This window comes from Cetorhinus maximus, chromosome 8, assembly GCF_964194155.1.
Source record: "Cetorhinus maximus chromosome 8, sCetMax3.hap1.1, whole genome shotgun sequence".
NCBI classification, from domain to species: domain Eukaryota; kingdom Metazoa; phylum Chordata; class Chondrichthyes; order Lamniformes; family Cetorhinidae; genus Cetorhinus; species Cetorhinus maximus.
The window spans coordinates 38,679,689-38,706,152 of record NC_135886.1 but is presented as its reverse complement, the minus strand read 5'-3'; the positions used below and the strand labels follow the sequence as shown (position 1 = coordinate 38,706,152).

The window sequence follows — 26,464 nt, the reverse complement described above, 5'->3', positions numbered from 1 at the left end:
TGCAGTGGATGTTGTGTACATGGATTTTAGCAAGGCATTTGACAAGGTCCCACATGGCAGATTGGTCAGGAAAGTAAAAGCCCAATGGATTCAGGATAACGTGGCAAAGTGGATAAAAGTTTGGCTTTGCAACAGGAAACAAAGGGTAATGGTCAATGGATGCCCTTGCGAATGGAAAGTTGTCTCAAGTGGTGCTCCACAGGTCTCAGTATTGGGACCCTTGTTGTTTATATTAACGATTTGGTTGTGAACGTGGGGGGCATGATTTGGAAATTTGCAGATGTCACAAAGATTGGCCAAGTAGTGGATAGTGTAGAGGATAGCCATAATCTCCAAAACAATATAGATGGGTTGGTGGAGTGGGCGGTAAAGTGGCAGATGGATTTTAACATAGAGAAGTGTGAGGTCATACATTTAGGGAGGTCAAACAGTTTCAGGGATTACACAATAAATGTGAATATACTAAGAGGCGTAGATGAAGTGAAAGATCTTGTATAAGTACACAGGTTCCTGAAGGCAGCAGTTCAAGTAGACAAGGTTGTAAAGAATGCTCTCCTTCATTGGCAGAGGTATAGAATATAAAAGTAAGGATATAATTTGGAATTGTATAAAACACTGGTGAGGCCACACCTGGAGTATTGTGTGCAGTTCTGGTCATTACAGGAAGGACGTAATAGCTCTGGAGAGAGTGCAGAGGAGGTTTACAAGAATGTTGCCAGGGTTAGAAAAGTGTAGCTACGAGGAGAGATTGGATAGGTTGAGGTTGTTTTCCTTAGAACAAAGAAGGCTGAGTGGTGACTTGATTGAGGTGTACAAAATTATGAAGGGAATAGATAGAGTGGACAGGATAAAATTGTTTCCCTTGGTGGAGAATTCTAGAACCAGGGGACATAGATTCAAGATAAGTGGCAGAAGGTGTAGGGGGAGACAGAGGAAGAACTTTTTTACGCAGAGGGTAGTGGGTGTCTGGAATTTTCTGCCCAAGTTGGTGGTAGAGGCAGAAACTCTGAACTCTTTTAATAAGTACCTGGATCTGCACCTTAAGTGCTGTAAGCTGCAGGGCTATGGGCTGGGTGCAGGAAGGTGGGATTAGAAAGGCTACCTGGGTGTCCTCGGGCTGGCATGGACAATATGGGCCGAATGGCCGCCTCCTTCTGTGCTGTAACTTTTCTATGGTTATAATAGCTTTTAACATTTTCCCTGTGACAGATGTTAAGCTAACTGGCCTGTAGTTTCCCGCTTTGTCTCCTCCCCTTTTTTTGAATAATGGAGCTAAATTTGCTATCTTCCAATCTAAATGGACCTTCCCCGAATCTAGGGAGTTTCAGAAAATGAAAACCAAAGCATCAACTATCTCACTAGCCACATCTTTTAAGGCCCTAGGATGAAGCCCATCAGGACCCAGACACTTGTCAGCTCGCAACTCCAACAGTATACTCAGTACCACTTCTCTGGTGATTGTAATTTTCCTGATTCCTCCCTACCTTCCATTTCCTGATTTACATCTGCCTCTGGGATGTTACTTGTATCCCCTATCGTGAAGACTGATGCAAAATACCTGTTCAATTCATCTGCCATTTCCTTGTTTTCCATTATCAATTCTCTAGACTCACTTTCTATAGGACCAACACTCACTTTGTTAAATTGTTTGTTTTTAAATATTTATAGAAACTCTTACTATCTGTTATATTTCTGGCTCGCATTCTCTCGAACGCGTAATTTTTCCCTCTTTTAATCTTTTAGTCATCCTTTGCTGTTCCTTATATTCTGTTCAATCTTCTGGCCTTCCACCTATCTTTGCACAATTATATACTTTTTCTTTAACTTTGATACTGTCTTTAACCTTTCTTGTTAACCATGGATGGTGTACCCACCCTTTCCAAGATTGTGGTTTGCATTGGCACCAAGGCTCAGGCAGTTTCTGGCCCTGCCCTTGCCCTGCTTGTTTCTTGATTTCTTTCCAATGTGGGGCAGAGGGGAGCAATGGACCTGCGTGTTGTGTTGCTTCACAAACATAGGCTGCAAACCCTGAATGAGAAGCTGCCAGTCCCATGTTTGCATTGAGCAGGGCAGCAGCTGCGAGATTCCTCCCAGCATCAGGCTCAGATTAACAGCTGCTGTCTCTATAGGGAGCATTGTGCAGCAGGGCACATGTGTGGCTGCCATCTTTATAGGGGGCAGTGTGCAGCAGGGGCCATGTGTGTCCATTCTGTGCCAGAAAGCAGGATGAGAGGGGCTTCACTGATCTTCTGTCACCAGGGAATATGGAGAGCTTGACTCAAACCTGCATAAATACATGAAATAACATTTTTAAAGAGCACTTTAGAACACAGGTTTTCATATTTATATGATGTATTATGTGTTGATCTGTAATGCATGAACTTTATATTTATCCTGGGGTCATGTTAATTTTCAAGTGTTAAAATGAGGTCACGTTGGAAAAATAATTTGGGAAGCACTGGTGTGAAGGCTTTAGAGAGGGTGCAACAAAGGTTCATGAGAATGGCTCTAAGGATGAGGGAGTGCAGTTATGTGGGTGGATTTGAGAAGCTGTGCTTCTTCCCCTTGGAGAGGAGAAGGTTGAGAGGAGATTTGGTAGTGTTAAAAATTGAGGGTTCTAGACAGTAGATTTAAACATTTCTTCCCATTGGTGGAAGAGTCGAGAACCAGAGGATACAGATTTTGGGTGATCGCCTCTGGCTATTTTGCCAGCATGAAAAACTACTCTAAGTAGAGAGTGGTTAGGATCTGGGATGCATGCCTAAGGATGTGGTGGAGGCAGATTCACTTGTAGCTTTCAGAAGGAAATTTGCCCAGCACCTGAAGGGAAAGTATTTGCAGGGCTACAGGGAAACGCTGGGGAATAGGACCAATTGAATTACTTGCTTTTTAAAAAAATTCATTCATGGGATGTGGGTGTCGCTGGCTAGGCCAGCATTTATTGCCTATCTATAGCCTATTGGCTATCCCTAATTGCCCATGAGAAGGTGTTGGTGAGCTGTCACCTTGAACTGCTGCAATCCACATGGTGTAGGTGCAGCCATAATGCTGTTAGGGAGAGAGTTCCAGGATTTTGACCCAGCGACAGTGAAGGAACAGCGATGTATTTCCAAGTCAGGATGGTGAGTGGCTTGGCGGGGAACTTCCAGGTGGTAGTGTTCCCATCTATCTGCTGCCCTTGTCCTTCTATTGTCAAGTGCTATCAGCCACATGACCAGCCGAATGGCCTCCTTTGCTCTAACCATTCTAGATTGTGTTATATTCTCCTTCTTTGTGATTATATATTAAAGATTCTTGGGATTTTCCAAATAAGTATAGCAACAATATAGTTTCCACTAGGAAAAATGACATTATGTACTCAATTTTATACTAATTCCTAACAATCTGTCGCCAGGAGACTCCATTCACTTTTGCACAATGACAAGCAGAAATTTTTGTACATTACAGGAAAATCTCCATTATTTGCAATAATGGTAGAAACTCTAGATAATCGAGGTCTCTGACATTTTGCCTGTGTACACAGAAGCATAGAATTTATGGTGCAGATCAGTCAGAGGCCTTTGTGTAATTTCTTCCTATTTCCTGATCCTTTACCTGGGCCTTTGCATTTGGAAGGTTGAGTTGTGATCTATTCTTGGTATAAGTTTTCATATATTTCTCTCTCCAGTTCAATTTGTAACGTTTCTGGATTTGCAGCACTATTACTAATTCCATAACATGCTGCAGTATCGTGTTGATCTGTAGGAGCAAATAACTTTATTATGGGGAAATTTTTCTCATGTTATTTGTAGAAATACCACCTTTTGTAATCGTTTGTGTTCTCTGGGTGTTTACTTTTGCAAGGTGGTGGAATTTTTTTGGATGCAACGTAGGCAATTTTTCGTCTATACTTTATGTTGCAATAGCCATAACATTCTTGGTTTTTTTCAAACACCAAGATAAATGTCTGGAGACATTAAGATACTACTTAGAAAAGCTGCTTTCACCCATGTAAGAGCTGAATTAAAGAGGGAATCATTGCCATTTTACAGATCCGACGAAAACACCGTATAATTGATCTCTGCTATCGTTTCAGTGCTCAGGAACTCCTTCAAACAACTCCATCCCATGTTTAAAAAAAAGTCTAAATTTGCTTACAATATAAAATTGATTTTAATTTTTCAGTTTGATCAGTTAAGTGCTGATAGGGGATGCTGCATTTATTTTCATGTCATTAGTCAAAGTACATTGTTTCTACCTTGTTTGAATTTTGCTACACACTGCATTTTTTGACAAATAGTTTATGTAATCCTTAGAGCCCCTCAGAAATCTCCATATCTCTTAGCTCCTGTTCCCCTCAAGCCTTTGAATATGCTGCTCCCTTTGATATCTATGCCTGTTTCCTGTAATTCCATTTTTGAATCTGTCTAATTGGGTGTCATAGCACTGGAATGGTTGTGACCAAAGTCATATATAACCTGCCCTGTTAGTGTGACCATAATGCAATATTCCTCCTTGACATCTTTGTAACCGTTGACACGGCCTATCATGATGTTTTTCTCCAACACCAGCTTGGTGTGATTGTCATCATTTGGTTCTACTCTCCACTGTAGTCAAGGCATCTCCAGCTGTGGCTTCATTTTCCCCCCACATCCCTCCCTCTCAAGGCACCCAAGGATTTATCTTTGGCTTACGCCTCTTATTGAACTCCATGCTGCAAAATAATGACATTATCTGAAAATATGGAAAAAGCTTCTACACACACATGATGATGGTGCCCAGATCTAGCCTTCCACCAATTCTCTGGACTCCCCACTGTCTACCTGAAAACAAGCCAGCCTTTGGAAAACATTGGAAAAAGCCTACCTGCACAGGTGGGATGTGTGGAATAGCCTCCTCCTGATATAATCAAAGAATGGTTTCAATTTTATCCGTGCCGGCTCTCCGCAAGCCCAATTTAGCTAGTCCACTCCCTGCATCTTTCCCCGTAGCCCTGCAATTTTATTTCCTTGTGCTTGTCCAAATTTCTTTTGAAAGCCAGGATTGAATCTACTTCCAGCACCTTTTCAGACAGTGCATTTCAGATTGTAACCACTCGTTGCATGAAGAAGTTCTTCCTTATGTTGCCTATGATTCCTTTGCCAGTACTTTAAATCTGAGTCCTCCAGTTCTCAATCCTACTGCCAATGGGAATTGTTTTTCTTTATCTACTGTGGGAAGTCCTCATGATTTTGAACACCCCTCTCTGATCTCCCCTCAACCTTCTGTAAGGAGAATAAGCTTAGCTTCTCCAACCTATACCTGTAATTGACATCTCTTGCCCTTGGAACTTTCCCATAAATCTTTCTTCCACCCTCTCTAAAACTTTCAATATCCTAAACTGTGATGCCTAAAATTGGCCACAATACTCCTTGCTTTTGTATTCACTGCCTCTATTTATAAAGCTAGGATCCCAAATGCCTTTTTAACCATTTTTTTCCAACCTACTCTGCCACTCTCATACCTCCCATTTCTTGCACTCCCTTTAGAATTGTATCCTTTAGTTTATATTGTTTCTCCTCATTCTCCCAACCAAAAATATTTTCACTTCACACTTAAATTTCATCTGCCTTGTATCTGCCCATTCCAGCATCCTGTCCATGTCCTCATGAAGTCTATCATTAACCTCCTCATTGCTCACTTAAATTTTAAGTTTTCCTCAACTGCAGATTTTGAAATTGTGCCCTCTGTACTCAAGGCCTAAGACATTAATATAGATTAAGAAAAACAGGGGTCCTAGTTCTAAGCCCTGGGGAACACCACAGTATGCACTTCTCCAGTCCAAAAAAACAAATGTTCACCACTACTGTTCCCGTCAGCCAAGTTCATATCCTTTCTGCCACTGACCCTTTTATTCCATGGGCTTCAACTTGCTGACAAACCTATTATGTGGCACTTTATCAATCATCTTTTATAAGTCTATAAACAGCACATCACTGCATTACCTTTTCCGTGCTCTCTGCCTCTTGGAAAAAGTCCAGTCAGATTGGTTGAATACAATGTGCCTTGAACAAATTCATGCTGGCTCCCATAATTAATTCACGCTTATCTAAGTGACTGTTAATTTTGTCCAAGATTTTCATTTCTGAAGGTTTTCCCATCTGGCCTGCAGCTGCTGGATTGATCCTTACACCTTTGTTCAAAAAAGCATGTAATATTTACAATTCTCCAGTCATCTGGAACCACCTTGCATATCCAAGGAGGAACGGAAGACTGTAACCAGTACCTGTCCAATTTTCACCTTTACTTTCTTCAGCATCCTTGGATGCATCCACCTGGTGATAAGTCCTGGTGACATATCAACCTTAACTACAGCCAGACTCTCTTAGACCTTCACTGCCTCTTGATGGTTTTGCTGGCAATCCCTTTGGTAAGATAGATGCAAAGTGCTTATTTAGTACCTCCTCCGTATGCTTTTTTTTCTCATTGTGTAGGCCTCCTTTTTTTTTGTCCCTAATCATTCCCACCCTTCCTCTTACTCATCTTTTATTATTTATATGACTGGAGAAGACTTTTGGGTTTCATTTTTATGTTAGCTGCAAAGAGCATTCCTAAAGCAGTTGAGTTTTTATGGCCATCTAACACTTTTGGTGGTATTTCAATTTTTTTTAAACTGCATTTAAATTATCAAGCTGCTATGGATTGTGATCTCTTTCTTTGGATATTTATTGAAGCCTCTGGATTATTGGAGGGGAGATGGTGTGTCATGGTAATGCCACTGGACTAGTAATCTAGAGGCCCAGACAAATGTTCTGGGGGACGCGGTTCAAATCTCACCATGGTGGCGGTGGAATTTAAATTAATTATTCAAATCTGGAATTGACAACTGGTCTCAGTAATGGTGACCATGAAACTATCATTGCTGTTAAAACCCATATGTTCACTAATGTCCTTTAGGGAGGGAAATCTGCTGTCCTTGCCTGGCCTGCATGTGACTACCGACTCACAGCAATGTGGTTGACTCTTAACTACCCTCTGAAGTGGCCTGGTAAGCCACTCAGTTCATGGGCAATTAGTGATGGACAACAAATGTTGGCCTTGCCTGTGACTCCCACATTCCATGAAAGAATAAAGGGGAAAAAAAGCCCAGTAACATAACCACTGTACTACTGAGTTGTATTATTCTATTACACTGACTCTAAATGAACACAAACTCAGCTCCTGCCAGAAATTCCATGTTCAACTTCCTCCTCAATTACCAAAAGTTGGCTGATTATTCACAACTTCAACATCCTATTCAACAGTGAGATGAAGTTCAGCTCCCATTTTCTCTGTCACAGTGACCACCCATTTCCATGTCTAAGATCGCTTCTTTCACCTTTCCTTCACCAATCTGTTAGTGAAGGCTTCATCCATGTCTGTCACCTCCAGATTTCACGATTCCAATGCTTGCCTGGCAGGCTTGCCATCCAAGTCTGTCCATAAACTTCAAGTACAAAACTCTACTGTGCACATCTTAGTCTGTGCCATGTTCCACTTAGCCATTACTTCTGCCCTTGCTTATCAACATGAGCTCCCAGCCCCCTGATTTCTGCAATCTAAAATTCTCATCCTCTGTTTTAGATCACTTCATGGCCATGCTGCTTCCTATCTTTGTAGCCCTATAACCCTTTTCTGAACTGTTCCTCATCTATGATCTCTTGGACGTTCTCTTCTCCCTACCCCCTACCATCGGCAGCTGTAACCTATGCTCTTAAATTTTCTACGTACACCTCTCCTCTTCTGCTTTTAAGATTCTCCTTAAACCTCATTTCTTTAACCAAGCTTTTAGCCTTGTTTCCTAATGGTATCTCCTGTAGCTGTCAATTTTGTTTGATAATGCTTCTTTTCCTACATTTAAACCCTACATGTAAATGCCAGTTGTCTTCGTCTGTGACCTGATGAAAGTTAATGGATGTGGTATGGTTTCAGCTGATGACTAAGCCAAATTTTCATGGATAGATGTAGAATCATAAGACCATAAGATGTAGGAGCAGAAGTAGACCATTCAGCCCATTGAGCCTGCTCCACCATTCAATGAGATCATGGCTGATCTGATAATCCTCAACTCCACTTTCCTGCCTTTTCCCCAATAAACCTTGATTCCCTTACTGATTAAAAATCTGTCTATCTCTGCCATGAATATACTTAATAACCCAGCTTCTACAGCCCTCAGCAGTAAAGAATTCCACAGATACCCTCTGAGAGAAGAAATTTCTCTTCATCTCTGTCTTAAATGGGTTATTATGCCCTCTGGCCCTGAACCCTCCCACAAGGGGAATCAACCTCTCAGCATCTACCCTGTCAAGCCCCCTAAGAATCTTATGTTTCAATAAGGTTACCTCTCATTCTTCTAAACCCCAGTGAATAAAGGCCCAACCTACTCCACTTTTCCCATAAGAAAATCTCTCCATATCCGGGATCAACCTAGTGAACCTTCTCTGTACTGCCTCCAATGCCAATATATCTTTCCTTAGATAAGGGGACCAAAACTGTTTGCAGTATTCTAGGTATGGTCTAACTAGTGCTTTATGTAGTTTTAGCAAGACTTCCCTATTTTTATACTCCATCCCCTTTGAAATAAAGGTCAAAATTCCATTTGCCTTCCCTATATCCTGCTGAACTTGTATACTAGCTTTGTGATTCATGCACGAGGACCCCCAAATCCCTCTCTGCTGCAGCCTTCTGCAGTCTTCCTCCATTTAAATAATATTCAGCTCCTCTATTCTTCCTGCCAAAGTGCATAACCTCACATTTTCCCACATTATATTTCATCTGCCAAGTTTTTGCCCACTCACTTAACCTGTCTATATCTCTCTGCAGGCTCTGTGTCATCCTCACCACTTGCCTTCCCACCTATTTTTGTCATCTGCAAACTTGGCGATAGTACATTCACTTCCCTCATCTAAGTCATAATATATATTGTAAATAATTGAGACCCCAGCACTGATCCCTTTGGCACTCCACTAGTTATAGGTTGCCATCCTGAAAATGCCCCCTTATCCCAACTCTGTCTTCTATTAATTAGCCAATCCTCTATCCATGCTAATATGCTACCCCCAGCACCATGGTCTTTTAACTTATTAAGTAGCCTTATGTGCGGTACCTTATCGAGTGCCTTTTGGAAATCCAAATATATTACATCTACTGGTTCCCCTTCATCTATCCTGCTTGCTACCTCCTCAAAGAATTCTAATAAATTTGTCAGGCATGATTTTCCCTTCATGAAGCCATGCTGACTCTGCTTGTTTATAGCATGTACTTCTAAATGCTCTGCTATTACATCCTTTATAACAGAATCTAACATTTTCCCAATGACAGATGTTAAGCTAACTGGGCTATAGTTACCTGTTTTTTGTCTCCCTCCCTTTTTGAATACGGGTGTTACATTGGCAGTTTTCCAATCCTCTAGGACTTTTCCAAAATCTAAGGATTCTTGGGAGATTACTACCAGTGCATCCACTATTCCTGTAGCTACTTCCTTTAATACCCTAGGATGTAATCCATCAGGTCCAGGGGACTTAGCGGCCTTTAGCCCCAGTAGTTTCCCTAGCACTTTTTCTCTAATGATACATATTGTATTTATTTCCTCCCCCTCTTTTGCCCCTTGATTATTTAGTATCTTTGGAATGCTGTTAGTGTCTTCTACCTTGAAGACTGATGCAAGTATTTATTCAACTCCTCTGCCATTCCATGGTTTCCCAGTCCACTCCAGCCAAATCTCTCCTGATTCTTTTGCAATTACCCTTATTTAAGTTTAGCACAGTTGTTTCTGACCCAAGTTTCTCTCACTTGAGCTGAATGCTAAATTCTACCATGTTATGGTCACTGTTTCCTAGGGGATCTTTTACTGAGATCATTTATTAAACCTGCCTCGTTACACATTACCAGATCCAAAATGGCCTAATCTCTGGTTGGATCCACAACATATTGTTCTAGGAAACTGTCCCGAATACATTCTGAATTCTTACTTCTGTCTACCTCTGTCAATTTGATTTTCCCAATTTACATGAAGATTAAAGTCACCTATGATTAATGTACTGCCTTTTTTACATGCCCTCATTATCTCCTGATTTATTCTCTGTCCTACGGTATAGCTATTGTTAGGGGGCCTATAGACTACTTCCATCAGTGTCGTCTTCACCTTGTTATTTCTTACCTCCACCCATATGGATTTTATATCTTTCGATCCAAGATCATTTCATGCTATTGTACCCATTCTGTCTCGTACTAGCAAAGCTACCTCACCACCTTTTCCTCCCTGCCTGTCTTTTTGAAAAGTCACATACGCCTGAATGTTTAGTTCCCAGCTTTGATCATCTTGTAACCATGTCTCCGGAATGGCTATAAGATCATACCCATTAACCTCTATTAGTGCCGTTAATTGATTTATTCTGTCCCGAATACTATGTGCATTTAAGTAAAGAGCCATTAATTTAGTCTTTTTACCATTTTCCCCCCCTTTGACCCTATTTGCTGTTGTTTTTTTTTAATGTTTGTACACTCTATCCCCTCTCTCTCCCTCTCTCTCTCTCTCTCTCTCTCTCTCTCTCTCTCTCTCTCTCTCAAAGCCCTCTCCACAGCCCTAGTTATTCGATTCACCAGGACATTGGTCCCAGCATGGTTCAAGTGAAGCCTGTCCCACTGGAACAGCTCCCTAGCTCCCTTCTATCCCAGTATCGGTGCCACTGCCCCATGAACTGAAACCCATTCCTCCCACACCACCCTTTGAACAATTGGATGTTGAGAATAGAGCTTGTATGTTTAATGCAGAGTAAATAGGAAAAAAAATTGGAGAGAAAATTGACCATGTTCCATGGAACTCTTTTGTTGCTGCAGTTGTATGGAATCCAGGCTGGGGCACACATGTTGCAAAAATGGTTGGTGGAATCTTCCAGAAACTTCATTAAGAATCATAAAACCATGGAATGCTTACATCACAGAAAGAGACCATTCAGCTCTCATCAACCCTCTCTTTTCCTTTCCAAAGAACTCACTTGTGTTCGTTGAACACAATTTACGTTAAACAAATCCGTGCTAGTTTTCCTTCCTTATTGCACACTGGTCCAAGTGACAATTTTGCCTACCAATGAGGTTAAGAGAATTGAGTGGCCTGTAATAACTGGGTTTTTCCTGGCACCCTTTTGTGAACAAGGGTGTAACATTTGCAGTTCTATAGATTCCTGGCACAGCCTCTCCTCTCTTCCACCACTGTCCCCCCCCCCCCCTACCCCGCCCCCCACCATATCTAAGGAGGATTTGAAGATTATGGTCAGTACCTCCCTCCTTACTCCCCTGAGCATCCTATCTGGAGCTAGTGCCTTCCAAGTGGAATTGCTAAAGCTTGCAATATGTGGTCTACAAAACTCAAACATGCTGTGATTGACTGACTGTAGCTATTTTTTCATATTGTTCCTGATCTAAGTATAACCCAAGACGAGCAGAATTGAAATGGAGTGGTTTCTGCAAAAGTTTGCCCTATATATCACTAAAGTGCTTTAAGCAGACTATTACTCTTGTAAACGACTGACCAGAAAGCCAATGCAAGAGCTACTAGCTTAGGTCATAAGGAAATAAGGCTGGTTTATTGGTACTGCAGTGAAATATTTTTGAACAGTTGCCCTAATTATAAAATGGATAGAACTCCAGAATGCAATCCTTTGTCGCAAGGTAATAAAAATAGGTACCGTAATCCAGTAGGACACTTAGCAGTTTTAATGGATGTGCTTTATTTTTTCTTTGCATGAGATTTAATTAAAGTTAGAAATTAAAAATTGTAGAGCTGGTAGTTCAGAAGAGCCTTAAACTTTTTCCAGATAAACTTCAAAATGGTTATATATATTTAATTTAAAAGGGTAATAATTATGCAAGCCATCAACTGCAATAGTCTCCCTTTCCCGCTAACCTCTTTTAGGTTTTACGTATTATAACAAACATCTGCTTACCAGGAATATGCAGGGTTCCACCTTTCTATGCTGCCCTAGTTCCTTGGATCATTACAGCTAAAGTCATACATCCTAACTGTGTTTGTAAATATTTTTAAGTTAATGAGGAGCCTTCCTACCCTCCTCCACCCCCCACCCCCCCCAACCGCCAATCGGATATCAAAAAATAACAGGTATGCTGCATATCTGTTTTGAATGCGTACAGGTAAGAGGCAAGGTTTAATTATCATTGTGCTGCTAATTGAAATTTGAATGATAACTGGTCTGTGTTTATGGACTCTGGCACTGGGCCTGCTTTTATAATCTATTTTATTACTGAGCAATCAGAGATGGCAGTAAGCCAACAATTTTCATTTATTTTTGAAGTTACTATCATGTAAATATTACATCCTCCAGTGATTATCTATGGTCCAAGACTTTAGCTGGGAAAAAAATCTCTGCCAGAATTTTAGTTGAAAAACTAATTGCCCTTCCAGGAAATGAAGTGTAACAATTTGCCAAAGCAGGCTTGTATGTGCAGCAACCAGTCTTTTAAAATCTACTGTGAATATAATTCTTAAGCAATAATCAAAGTTGTCATTAATAAAAAACTGTTGATGTGAAATTAACAAAATGTAACTTCAATTTATTTTATAAAATGAAGTTCCAGAGTAAGTCACAATTGGCAAGTCTTTTGTTATATTTGTATTTTGGTGAAGGAAATTGCTACTGGCTATAATGATAGGCCTTAGATTTTTCATTAACATTTCATGCAGATGGATATGTTTGTGGTTTAATTCAATTAGGATGTTAATTCTGGGAACACTTTCCATGCATGCATTCATGAGGTATAGTGCAGCTATCCTTTTCCTTCAGGTACCTAAGAGGGTATTGGTGACCATGGACTTCCATTGGATTGGTCCATGATTTTGCTTGACAAATTTCTGCTATGGTTTGCCATTGCCTTCGGCAGTATGTCTGACCAGAAAACTCTTCTTTTTACTGCCTGCCACCTGGCATAATAGAAGGATTTACAGGCTGATAATCAACCTGTTTGGCCACATTATGTTTGGTCATCAAGTTCTGAGGTGGGTTCTGAGTTCTTGAACCTGAAGCTCCTGGCCCAGAGGTAGGGATGCTACCACTGCTCCACAAGACCTCTGAGTGGTACAGCTGTATGCAGAGTAAAGCTCTCTTTGCATTATGTCCTACCTCAGCCTCAACCTTAGTAGGACCCTAATGTACTAGCATGCTACTTCAGACATCTCCCACATCACCTTGGAGCCAAATAATCAGAGTGACAGTTAATTAGTGCCAAAGTAGTGATTCTTTTGTGCTGTACCTCCATGGATTAAAACTGGTTTGAGCTCCTCTCACATCTTTCTCTCCTCCTTGGGTAGCCCCTCAGAATCAAGGATGACTTGCTTCCACTCTGGTTCGATGGGTTCTGAGATGGCTAATAAATCCAGTGTGCTATCTATACACTCTGCCACATAGGAGGCAGGTGGTGCTTGAAAAGTTGGGCGTATGGGTTGTTGAGGTTTGTGTGCTCCCCCTGACGCCTTGACTTCACCTCTGCACGTTCCCGACCAAGTCTCGTGAAGTGTTCGGTGCCTTCCTGATTGAACCTTCTCCATTTTGGTCGTTCACAAGTCAGGGTGAGTTGGTGGGTATGTTTGACCTCTTCACGATGCTTTCAGGACACCCCTAAAGCATTTCTGTTGTCTTCCAGGGAGTCTCCTGCTGTGGCTGAGTTCTGAGTAGAGCAATGGTTTTGGGGGGGTACCCACACACAGAATATTTATGACAGACAAAGACTTTGACCGGGTCACTCTGGGCTGGATTTCAACCCGGGTCCCAGAGGTGAAAGGCCAGTGACTAGACCACTGTACTGTAGTGTAAGGGGTTAATTCTAACTGTGATATGCTAATGAGACAGTATACAACCCAGAAAGTGATGCAGTGTCTCATGATCTTGCTCTCTCTTGTGGACCTCATGGTGGTGAGATGTAGTTCACATTAAGAGATGTCCCAATAAAGTTAATGTTTTCCTCACCTAAGAAGACTCTCCAAATATTTTGTGTTGACATAACTAGACCAAGAATATTATATGCACCATCAAGTACCTGACTGTTCTGTAGTACTTGAATGTTAGTCACCTCACAAATTTAGACCAAAATCCAAAACTGGAGTTCTACTTTTATTTAGTAATGGTTTTAGACTTTTAATCTTTAAATTCTGTCTAAATGCTAAGTTGTGGCAGTTCTATACACACCTTTTTGGAGTTAATGTGTCGTTTGCCGTTGCTTGCACTACTTAATTTTACAAAGTTAGAAAATATTCTGAACTGTCTGAAATATATTTTCATTTGGGATTGAATATTAGTTTATGCTTAAGGAACTTGTCACAAGTGGTTGTATATTTGTTGTATTAAGCTAAGTGCACCACTAGAAATGTCCGCATTGTGGTTTTTTTTTCATCGAATGTAGTGATTTTTTAAAAAAACTTTGTGGTTTGAGGGCTAAAAAATGGTTTTATTCTAGATTTGCTGACCTTTTAAGTGCTGTTATCAATGTTAGCTGGGACAGCTGGGCAGAAAATTAGTTGCAGATTAGTATTTAATTATTGGGAATGCCAATGTTGGCTTGCACAAATTTTGAAAACGTCTGAATCCGCAAAAGAAAAAAAATCTTGCTCTTTTAGTTGGTGGTTTGGAGAGAACAATATCTTGACACGCTATGATTACATGCATGGTAATTTTTTTTTCATAAGGTCAGGTGCCATTATATTTACACAGAGGGTGTTCTTCAGTAGCACACAATATGAGATATCACTAAAGTTTCTGTATTGCATTGCTTTTTTGTATGTAACATTTTTGCAATTCAGTAGCTGTGATTTTTATTTTATACAGCATTGTAGCATTAAGTATTTTCATAACAAAAACAGAATTACCTGAAAAAACTCAGCAGGGCTGGCAGCATCGGCGGAGAAGAAAAGAGTTGATGTTTCGAGTCCTCATGACCCTTCAGCAGAACTGAGTAAAGTTAGGAGAGGGGTGAAATATAAGCTGGCTTAAGGTGGGTGGGGGGGCCCTTAAACCAGCTTATATTTCACCCCTCTCCTAACTTTACTCAGTTCTGCTGAAGGGTCATGAGGACTCGAAACATCAACTCTTTTCTTCTCCGCCGATGCTGCCAGACCTGCTGAGTTTTTCCAGGTAATTCTGTTTTTGTTTTGGATTTCCAGCATCCGCAGTAGTTTTTTGTTTTTATTTAAGTATTTTCATGCTAATTTAAAGTGGATCTCTGAAAAGTAAAACAAATAGCAATCCTACTTCTATGGACAGCAAGTTTCAAGAATAATTTACATTGAAAAGCTGGATGAAGTTAGACCAAATTGGACTCTGGTGACACTATTCGCACTCGAACAAAATATTCAACATGTATAGTGCTATATCTTTTGGATAATCTGAAGTAAAAGTGCTGAATTTTAAAAAAAAATGTTGACTCTGCAGTGCTGAGAAGCTGCATATTGAAGCAAAAAAATAATGCACTCCGTTTGAAAACAGCCAACTTTTAAAGTATTTGGTTTGGCCATTATCTGCCAGATACATGTTCTGTATCTTAGAGTCATAGAGGTCTACAGCACAGAAAAAGGCCCTTTGGCCCATCGGGTCTGCGCCGGTCAAACAAGCTCCTAACTAATCCCATTTTCCAACACTAGGCCCGTAGCCTTGTATGCCATGGCATCGCAAGTGCACATCCAAATACTTCTTAAATGTTATGAGGGTTTCTGCCGCTACCACCCTTTTAGGCAGAGAGTTCCAGGTTCCCACCACCCTCTGGGTGAAAAAATTCTTCCTCACATCCCCTCTAAACCTCCTGCCCTTTACCTTAAATCTATGCCCCCTGGTTATTGATCCCTCCACCAAGGGGAAAAGTTCCTTCCTGTCCACCCTATCTATGCCCCTCATAATTTTATACACCTCAATCATGTCCCCCCTCAATCTCCTCTGCTCCAGGGAAAATAACCCCAGTCTATCTAATCTCTCCTCATAACTAAAACTCTCCAGCCCAGGCAACATCCTGGTAAATCTCCTCTGCACTCTCTCTAGTGCAGTCACATCCTTCCTATAATGCGGATTCCAGAACCGCACGCAATACTCCAGCTGTGGCCTAACCAGCGTCTTATACAGTTCCAGCATAACCTCCCTGCTCTTATATTCTATGCCTCGGCTAATAAAGGCAAGTATCCCATATGCCTTCTTAACCACCTTATCTACCTGTCCTGCTACCTTAAGGGACCGGTGGATATGCACACCAAGGTCCCTCTGACCCTCGGTACTTTCCAGGGTCTCACCATTCATATTGTATTCTCGTGCCTTGTTTGTCCTGCCCAAGTGCAACACCTCACACTTATCCGGATTAAATTCCATTTGCCACTGCTCAACCCCTCTGACCAGCCTGTCTATACCCTCCTGTAATCTAAGGCGATCCTCCTCACTGTTTACCACCCCACCAATTTTGGTGTCATCCACGAACTTACTGATCAACCCTCCTACATTTAAGCCGTAGTCATTTATATATACCACAAACAGCAAGGGACCCAACACCGATCCTTGTGGAACCCCACTGGACACAGGCATCCAGTCACAAAAACACTCCTCGACCATCACCCTCTGCTTCCTGCCACTCAGCCAATTCTGGATCCAATTAGCCAAATTGCCTCGGATCTCATGGGCTCTTGCCTTCTTTATCAGTCTCCCTTGCGGGACCTTATCAAAAGCCTTGCTGAAGCCCAAGTAGACTACATCAAATGCATTGCCCTCATCCACACACCTGGCCACCTCTTTGAAAAATTCAATCAAATTGGTCAGACATGACCTCCCCTTAACAAAACCATGTCGACTGTCCTTGATTAATCCCTGCCGCTCCAAGTGTAGTTTAATTCTGTTCCTTAGAATTGCTTCCAATAGTTTCCCCACCACTGAGGTTAGACTGACTGGCCTGTAGTTCCCTGGTTTATCCCTTCCTCCCTTCTTGAATAACAGTATCACATTGGCTGTCCTCCAGTCCTCTGGCACCCCTCCTGTGGCCAGAGAAGTATTGAAAATTATTGCCATTGTCTTCTACCTAATGACACTTATTTACATTCTTAGCAACGTTTGGGGAACTTGAGAATATGAAAACTCAGGGTTAAAGGATTATAAATTAGCAAAGCAGTATTAGCCAAGGAATAGGTTGCCTTAACAATAAAATACTGAAGTATAGCTAAGCAATACATCTTGCTCATATTTAGAGACTGAACTTGGCTTGCTTCTAATTGCGAACAGAAAGATTTTTACCAAATGCTAGTTAGCACAGTTGCTAAATTGAAATCAGCTTGGAAAGTCAATACTAGAATTTTCATGTTTTGCTTACGTAATTGATTTTACTTCAATTTATCTCTATGTAATAGGCCTATTGCACATGTACATCACCATTGACGAAGAGACCCAACAGCAGATCAGCTGTGCCAGTTCAGCCTACTACAAACTATGGTGGCAAGTGTTTGACAACAAAGACCTCTGCAAGCTATCAAAAGCCCTGGTGCTCAGAGCAGTTGTCATCACCACTCTCTCCTGTACTGCGGTGAGACCTAGACTGTGTATCAGCATAAGAGCGCTAGAGAAATTCCATCAGCAATACCTTTGCTGCATCCTCCGGATTCATTGGGAGGATCATCGAACAAAAACTATTGTCCTCCTTAAAGTCAGCTCCACAAGCATTCATGCAAAACTCCTACAAAATCAACTCTGATGGACTGGACTTTATTGAAATGTACAAGATTCTAGGGGGAAATGATAGGATGGATACTGGGAGGATGATTTCTCTTGTGGGGAGACTAGAATTAGGGGCCACAGTTTACGAATAAGTGGTCTCCCTTTTAAGATTGAGATGAGAATTTTTTTCTGAGATGCCGTTAGTGTGTGGAATTCTCTTCTTCAGAAAGCAGCGGAGGCTGAGTCATTGAATTTATTCAAGGCTGTGTTAGATTTTCTTTTGATCAAAAAGGTAGTTGAGGGTTATGGGGACAGACTGGAGTTGAGAGCACAACCAGATTAGCTATGATCTTTTCGAATGGCAGAGCAGGCTTGAAGGGCTGAATGGCCTACCCCTCCTTAGTACTATGTACCTATGTGTCCGGATGGTCACAAGTCGTCGTTCTCAACCCCCCACCCACCCACCAGGTCCTGTTCTCTTAACTCTCTCAAATGGTGAACGTTCTGGGGAGGGCAAAGAAAACGCTTCAAAGACATTCTGAAGTTGTCACTCTGAAGTGGGGCAATATTGACCTTAATGACTGAGAGGAGCTTGCTACCAATTGTTCAGAATGGCGGCAACATTTCCATTGCCCATTGGTGCTCATGGTGGCAACTTGTCCACAGAAACAACAGTGGTTCAAGAAGGCAGCTCACCACCACCATTTTTTCAGGACAATTGGGGATGGGCAATAAGTGCTGGCCTAGCCAGCGACGCCCACATCTCATGTACGAATTTTAAAAAAGCAAACTGCATCACACTTCAAGTCACAACATATCTTAATGATGAGGCAGGACACTGGCAGAGAAGGAAAAAAAAGTAAGCAAATTGTACAATCTGGACCCCACTATCTTGTGGGACGTCCTGTCACATGTGCCCAAAGATACGCGGGTTGAAAATCGGCCTGTTCAGTTAGATGAAGACCATGGCAGAATACTTGAGACCTTAAGTACGTGTCACCCTCGAATTGAGGGGCAGCCGCTGATGACAATACATTTGGATTATCTTGATAGATAAGTATGTTCTTCTTATAAATTTTCCCACTAGCCTGCTAATATTATGTTTGTAATAACCATATGACTGATCAGGTGAATTAAAAGACACGTAATTGTATTTTGTATGTAAAATCTATTGTGATGGGTGAATTTAAATCTGCCAAGGCTTGGTTGGAGCAAGCTTCTTTATTTTAAACCCTTTGGCCAAGACTAAGGAAAATGAATTTCAGATGGGCCTTCATAGTGCAAATTGTAATGCTGTGGACTATCGAAAAATTCAATCAATGCTAAAAGGTAGAGATAAAACAATGGATGGAAATACATTTGAAAATAATGGAAATAGGTTGGAAAAGAAAAATCTATATAAATTAATTGGGAAAAAAAAGGGGGGGATCGGAAAGGGGCTGGGGATGGAGGAGAGAGTTCATGATCTAAAATTGTTGAACTCACTATTCAGTCCGGAAGGCTGTAAAGTGCCTAGTCGGAAGATGAGGTGCTGTTCCTCCAGTTTGCGTTGAGCTTCACTGGAGCAATGCAGCAGGCCAAGGACAGACATGTGGGCATGAGAGCAGGGTGAAGTGTTGAAATGGCAAGCGACAGGGAGGTCTGGGTCATGCTTGCGGACAGACCGAAGGTGTTCTGCAAAGCGGTCACCCAGTCTGCGTTTGGTCTCTCCAATGTAGAGGAAACCGCATTGGAGCAAAGAATGCAGTAGACTAAATTGAGGGAAGTGCGAGTGAAATGCTGCTTCACTTGAAAGGAGTGTTTGGGCCCTTGGACGGTGAGGAGAGGGGAATTGAAGGGGCAGGTGTTGCACCTTCTGCGGTTGCATGGGAAGGTGCCGTGGGAGGGGGTTGAGGTGTAGGGGGTGATGGAGGAGTGGACCAGGGTGTCCCGGAGGGAACGATCCCTGCGGAATGCTGCCGGGGGGATGAAGGGAAGATGTGTTTGGTGGTGGCATCATGCTGGAGTTTGCGGAAATGACGGAGGATGATCCTTTGAATGCGGAGGCTGGTGGGGTGATAAGTGAAGACAAGGGGGACCCTATCATGTTTCTGGGAGGGAGAGGAAGATAGGTGGATGCGCGGGAGATGGGCCGGCCACGGTTGAGGGCCTTGTCAACCACCGTGGGTGGAAAACCTCTTAAGGAAGAAGGAAGACATGTCAGAGGAACTGTTTTTGAAAGTGGCATCATCAGAACAGATGCGACGGAGGCGAAGGGACTGAGAGAATGGGATGGAGTCCTTACAGGAAGTGGGGTATGAGGAGCTGTAGTCGAGGTAGCTGTGGGAGTCGGTAGGCTTGTAATGGATATTGGTGGACAGTCTATCACCAGAAATTGAGACAGAGGTCATGGAAGGGAAGGGAAGTGTCAGAGATGGACCATGTGAAAATGATGGAGGGGTGGAAATTGGAAGCAAAATTAATACATTTTTCCAGGTCCAGACGAGAGCATGAAGCATCACCGAAGTAATCATCGATGTACCAGAGAAAGAGTTGTGGGAGGGGGCCGGAGTAGGACTGGAACAAGGAATGTTCCGCATAGCCCATAAAGAGACAGGCATAACTGGGGCCCATGCGGGTACCCATAGCCACACCTTTTATTTGGAGGAAGTGAGAGGAGTTTAAGGAGAAATTGTTCAGTTTGAGAACAAGTTCAGCCAAACGGAGGAGAGTAGTGGTACATCACATTCTTTGTTTGGGACCTTCTCCTTGCCCCCCGCCCCGTGTCCTGCTCCCTGGGACACGTCTCGAATGGTGCTACTCTTCAGGTCATCTGACCTGCAGTTTTGCACAGTTTCACTTTTATTTTCTGCGCAGGCACGCAGGGCCAATTCCTGGCTTGGAGGACGTAAAAAAGATTAACTGTGCATGTGCGGCCGTTTCCTGGTCAGCGTATGTGTGAATTCAACGAACTGCGCGTGCGCAGCTAATTCCCGGCTGGCGCATGCACAGGAGACACAAAAACTGAAAAAGACTCTAACTGCGCGGTAAGTATTTGAATTTTACAACAAAACTCTTCATAATTTTGAATACCTCTCTCAAATTTCTAATTTTGAATGCCTTTATCAAATCTTTTCCTAATCTTCTCTGCTCTAAGCAGAATCATCCCAGCTTCACGTAACTAAATACCCTCATTCCCTGGTATCATCCTGGTAAACCACTTCTGACTCAAATATTCTTCCTAAAGTGTAATGCCCAGAAGTATGCGTAACGCTGCAATGGAGGCCTAACCAGTGATTTGTAAAGATGTTGCATGGCTTCCTTGTTTTTGTTTTCATTGTCCTTATTTACAAAGCCGAAAGCCATATGCTTCCTTGTTTTGTCATCTTCAAGGATTTGTGAATACGTACGCCTTGCTGCCACTGTTCTTTTATCTCAATTTGAGAGGAGTATTTTCGATTTAAGTTCATTACTTCGCATTTACTTGCATGAAATTGCATTTGTCCCATGTATCCCCATTTCAGTAGTCTAGCCATGATGTCTGAACTACCCTGTTCAGTAATTTTTGTGACACCAGCAAGCTTTGTAATTTATCCATAACAAGAAAAGCAGTGGTCCTAATACCAACCCTTAGGGGACCTCCGGATACTTTTCTTCAGCTAGAAAAGCATTCGTTCATCTCCTCTGTAACTCCTATCACTTGGCCAGTTAAGTATTCAAGTTACTATCGTCTCTTTAATCCTGTGTGCTTCTATTTTCCAAATCTGTTACTTTACTTTATCAAATGTCGTTTGATGGTCTAACTCGGTGCTTTTTTCCCCACTGACTCTATTTGAGGCTTGAAAATTGGGGGATGAAAAGCTGAGAGAGCCTGGTTGGGGTTGCGGGGTGCTTTTTACCCCTTTTTTTTAATTCATTCATGGGATGTGGGCGTTGCTGGCTAGGCCAGCATTTATTGCCCTTGAGAGAGTGATGGTGAGCTGCCTTCTTGAACTGCTGCCTATACCTACGTGGTGTAGGTATACCCACAGAGCTGTTAGGGAGGGAGTTACAGGATTTTGACCCAGCGCCGATAAAACAACGGCGGCAATATATTTCCAAGTCAGGGTGATGAGTGGCTTGAAGGAGAACGTCCAGGTGGTGGTGTTCCCATGTGACTGCCCTCGTCCTCCTAGATGGTAGCAGCTGTGGGTTTGGAAGGTGCAGACTAAGGAGCCTTGGTGAGTTCCTGCAGTGCATCTTGTAGATGGTACACATTGCTGCCGCTGTTTACCGGTGGTGGAAGGAGTGAATGTTTGTGGAAGGGGTGCCAATCAAGCGGGCTGCTTTGTTCTGGAAGCTGTTGAGCTACTTGAGTCTTGTTGGAGCTGCGCTCATCCAGGCAAGTGAAGACTATTCCATCATACTCCTGACTTGTGCCTTGCAGATGCCGGACAGGCTTTGCAGAATCAGGCGATGAGTTACTCGTCGCAGGATTCCCAACCTCTTACCTACTCAGTATTAATATGGTTAGTCCAGTTCAGTTTCTGGTCAATGGTAACCCCCAGGATGTTGTTAGTGGGGGATTCAGTGATGTGAATGCCATTGAATATCAAGGGGTGATGGTTAGATTCTCTCTTGTCGGAGATGTCATTGCCTGACACTTGTGTGGCACAAATGTTACTTGCCACTTGTCAACCAAAGCCTGAATGTTGTCCAGGTCTTGCTTCATTTGGACATAGACTGCTTCAGTATTTGAGGAGTCATGAATGGTGCTGAACATTGTGCAATCATTGGTGAACACCACTTCTGACCTTATGATGGAAGGAGGTCACTGAACGTCAGTGAGCATGTTATTGCTAAGCAAATTCAGCTTGATAGCACTGTTGATGACCCCTTCCATCACTTTACTGATGATCAGAGTAGACTGATGGGGCGGTGATTGGCTGGATTGGATTTGCCCTGCTTTTTATGTGCAAGACATATCTGGGCAATTTTCCACATTACTGGGCAGATGCCAGTGTTGTAACTGTACTGGAATAGCTTGGCTAGGGGCATAGCATGTTCTGGAGCACAAGCCTTCAGTACAATTGCCTAAATATTGTCAGGGCCCATTGCCTTTGCGGTATCCAGTGTCGTCAGCCGTTTCTGGATAGCATGTGGAGTGTATTGACGTGGCTGAAGCCTGGCATCTGTGATGCTGGGGATCTTCGGAGCAGGCTGAGATGGATCATCCACTAGCAACAATCTTCAGCCAGAAGTGCCAAGTGTTCAGCATTATCTTTTTCACTGATGTGCTGGGCTCCTTGTATCATTTGTGGAAGGGGATGTTTGTGGAGCTTTCTGCTCCAGTGAGTTGTTTAATTGTCTATCACCATTCATGGCTGGATGTGACAGGACTGCAGATCCGTTGGTTGTGGAATCGCTTAACTCTGTCTATAGTTTGCTGATAAGCTGTTTGGCATGCATGTAGTCCTGTGTTGTAGCTTCACCAGGTTGACATCTCAGTTTTAGGTATTCCTGGCATTAACTCCTGCTCTCTTCAATGAACAAGGGTTGATTGGGTACAGTTCTGCTGCTGCTGATGGCTCCAGAGTCTCCATGGTTGCCCAGTCTTGTGTTACTCGATCTGCTTGAAACCTATCCCATTTAGCATGGCCGTGGTGCCACCCAGCACGACGGAGAGTATCTTCAAAGTGAAGATGGGACTTCATCTCCACAAGGACTGTGCAGTGGTCACTCCTACTGGTATTGTCATGGACAGATGCACTTGCGGCAGACAGGTTGGTGAGGAGGAGATCAGGTATGTTTTTCCCTCTTGATCGGCTCTGTCACCACCTACTGCAGACCCAGTCTAGCAGCTATGTCTTTTAGGACTCGGCCAGCTCAGTCAATAATGGTGCTACTGAGCCATTCTTGGTGGTGATGGATATTGAAGTCCCTCACCCAGAGAACATATTGCGCCCTTTCCACCCTCAGTGCCTCCTCGAAGTGGTGCTCAACATGGAGGAGGTTTCCTTCCCCATGTTTGACCTGGTGCCATGAGACTTCATGGGGTCTGGAGTCTATGTTGAGGGCTCCCAGGGCAGCTCCCTCCCAACTGTAAACCACTATGCTGCCACCTCTGCTGTCCTGTCCCAATGGCAGGACAGACCCAGGGATGGCGATGGTGGTGTCTGGGACATTATCTGCAAGGTATGATTCCGTGAGTATGACTGTGTCAGACTGTCGCTTGATTAGTCTGAGACAGCTCTCCCAAATGTGGCACAAGCCCCCAGATGATAGTAAGGAGGACTTTGCAGGGTCGACAGGGCTGAGTTTGCCATTGTCATTTCCATTGCCTAGTTCGATGCTGGCTGGTCCATCCGGTTTCATTTCTTATTTCCTGTAATGGTTTGTTACAACCGAGTGGCTTGCTAGGCCATTTAAGAGTCAACCACGTTACTCTGGGTTTGGAGTCACATGTAGGCCAGACCAGCTAAGGACTGCAGATTTCCTTTCCTATAGGACATTAGTAAACCAGATTCATGGTCATCATTAGACTTTTAATTCCAGATTTTTTAAAATGTTGAATTCAAACTTCTCCCAGGTCCCCAGAGTATTAGCCTGGGTCTCTGGGTTACCAGTCTAGTGACAATACCACTACACCACCACCTCCTCCAATTTAAATTAAAAAATAATAAAAGCCTACCTTTTCACCAGCTGTTTGGAACAGGAGTCAGGCCTCAAAGTTTGGTCAATTCATGAGCATCATTTAATAAAAGGGAGGACTTAAAGGGGCTTTGCAGTTGTTAACACTGTCAGAGCTCCACAGCAACCATTACTGCTTTGGAGCTCGTGACCCCAAAATTTTGTCTCGTGACTTCACTCAGGGTTGTGACCCACTTTTGGGAAGCCCTGGTCTAAATGCACAACATCTGCATTGCCTTCATGAATGCTGTTACTTGGTCAAATAATTTAGTCAGGATCTTCATATATGGTTTGATCTGTAATAAATGTGTACTGCTGTTCCTTAATCCATGTTTCTTTAAGTGATAAGATTGTCAAGGACAAACTAATTATTAGAAATAGAAATACCTGGAAAAACTCAGCAGGTCTGGCAGCATCGGTGGAGAAGAGCACAGTTGACGTTTCGAGTCCTCATGCCCCTTCAACAGAACACCTTCAGAAGGTGTTCTGTTGAAGGGTCATGAGGACTCGAAACGTCAACTGTGCTCTTCTCCACTTATGCTACCAGACCTGCTGAGTTTTTCCAGGTATTTCTATTTTTGTTTTTGTTTTGGATTTCCGGCATCCGCAGTTCTTTGCTTTTATCAAACTAATTATCACTTGTTTTCCCACCACTGATGTTGCACTGAATGGCCAGGTTTATCCCCCTTTTTGGATCAGGAATGTAACAGGTGGTAATTCTCCCTCCATTGCCCCCACCTTGTTAATTGAGAAACTGTTCTCTACTACTAGTGTGCATTATATAAGAAATTGTAGTTGAATACAGAAAGGCACTTGGATGATTGTAGAACTGCTTTAGTTTAGGTAGAAGTTGTTGGCTTTTGATATGTTGAATTGAGGTTAAAAATAAGTGCTGATCTAATAAAAATATTTGTTCCTCTTTGTGTTACTTGCATGGTTCCAAGATTGTATAGAAATAGGGACCAAAAGAGGATGGTTAATGCTAATGACTGGTTTTAAAAAAACCTAAACTGCCTTCTAATTCCATATCATGCCAATTCTGTCTCCTATCTTTTGTATGTGTTTAATTCTTTTGGTTTTCATAATCTCCAAATTCTGACGCAATTCAGTACTCTTTTTAAAAATGTTAAAAATAAACTTCTTAAAGCCCCCTTCAAAAATAGCTTAAAGAAGCTTGGGTTGCCGGCCCTGACGGCGACCGAATCTGTAATAGTCCATTGGAAGTTTTCATGGTCCAAGTGCATATACAGAGCACCTGCCAGTAAAATTTCCTTAATTTCTGGAGAGAGAACTGCAGGTATAGTGATACTTTCCATGGAATTTTAGGCATGTCGTAAAATGCACATTAAAACAATCTTGAGCATTCATGGGGCAGCAATATGTATTGATGAGGATGATTTAGGCCTGTTTAAAATTTTTTATTCAATCTTGTTGGCATAACGGTACAAATAAAGAAAAATCAAATATATGTAGCACATTCATTGAAAGTTAATTATTTTAAACTACATTATATTATTTTAAACTACATTATATTGTACAGTTGTGAGGCTTTAATACAGAACTTGATTTTTTTCCATCAACTTAATGTCAATGTAGGGTTTCTAAGAGCGTTTGTCCTATAAAATGCAGTTTAAATATATCCAAGGTTCTTTTACATGCAAAATGGACTTTTGGGTCAGCTTAATGTGAGATACAGCTGTTGCCAGTAGGTGGGACATGCTCAGATTTTCGCATGAATGCTAATATTTTAAATGTGATGGCCTGATTTGATTTGAAGTGCTGTTCCATCGTTTGTGCACTTCACATTGCAGGCAAAATATCTCTAAATGTTTCATACTTTGTGCTTTACCTAAATCATCTTAAATGCAGTATTTATATAGTTCAGATTGATCAGAGCTGTGCTTCAGTTCTCTTATAGAGCTGGACAACTTTTTTGTCCTACATGAAGGAAATTGATAACTTGGTGTTTTCTTAACCTAAATGCTGTGTGTACGTTCCCATTAAAATGATATGGCCTGATATGTTACAAATACACAAAACAGTCTCTATAAATGGGCACATTAGTTTTAGTACTAAGAGAAAATTTCAACACCAAAATAAAATGATGTGTATTTCTATTTGTTCAAAGGTGACTG

At 42.2% G+C, this 26,464-nt stretch overlaps 1 protein-coding gene across 4 annotated transcripts in view; it reads left to right on the top strand.

Moving 5' to 3' along the window:
• LOC144683564 (protein phosphatase 1 regulatory subunit 12A-like) overlaps nt 1-26,464 on the top strand; it is a 301,353-nt gene that overhangs the window by 70,281 nt on the left and 204,608 nt on the right. The gene's annotated exons all lie outside the window — the stretch shown is intronic.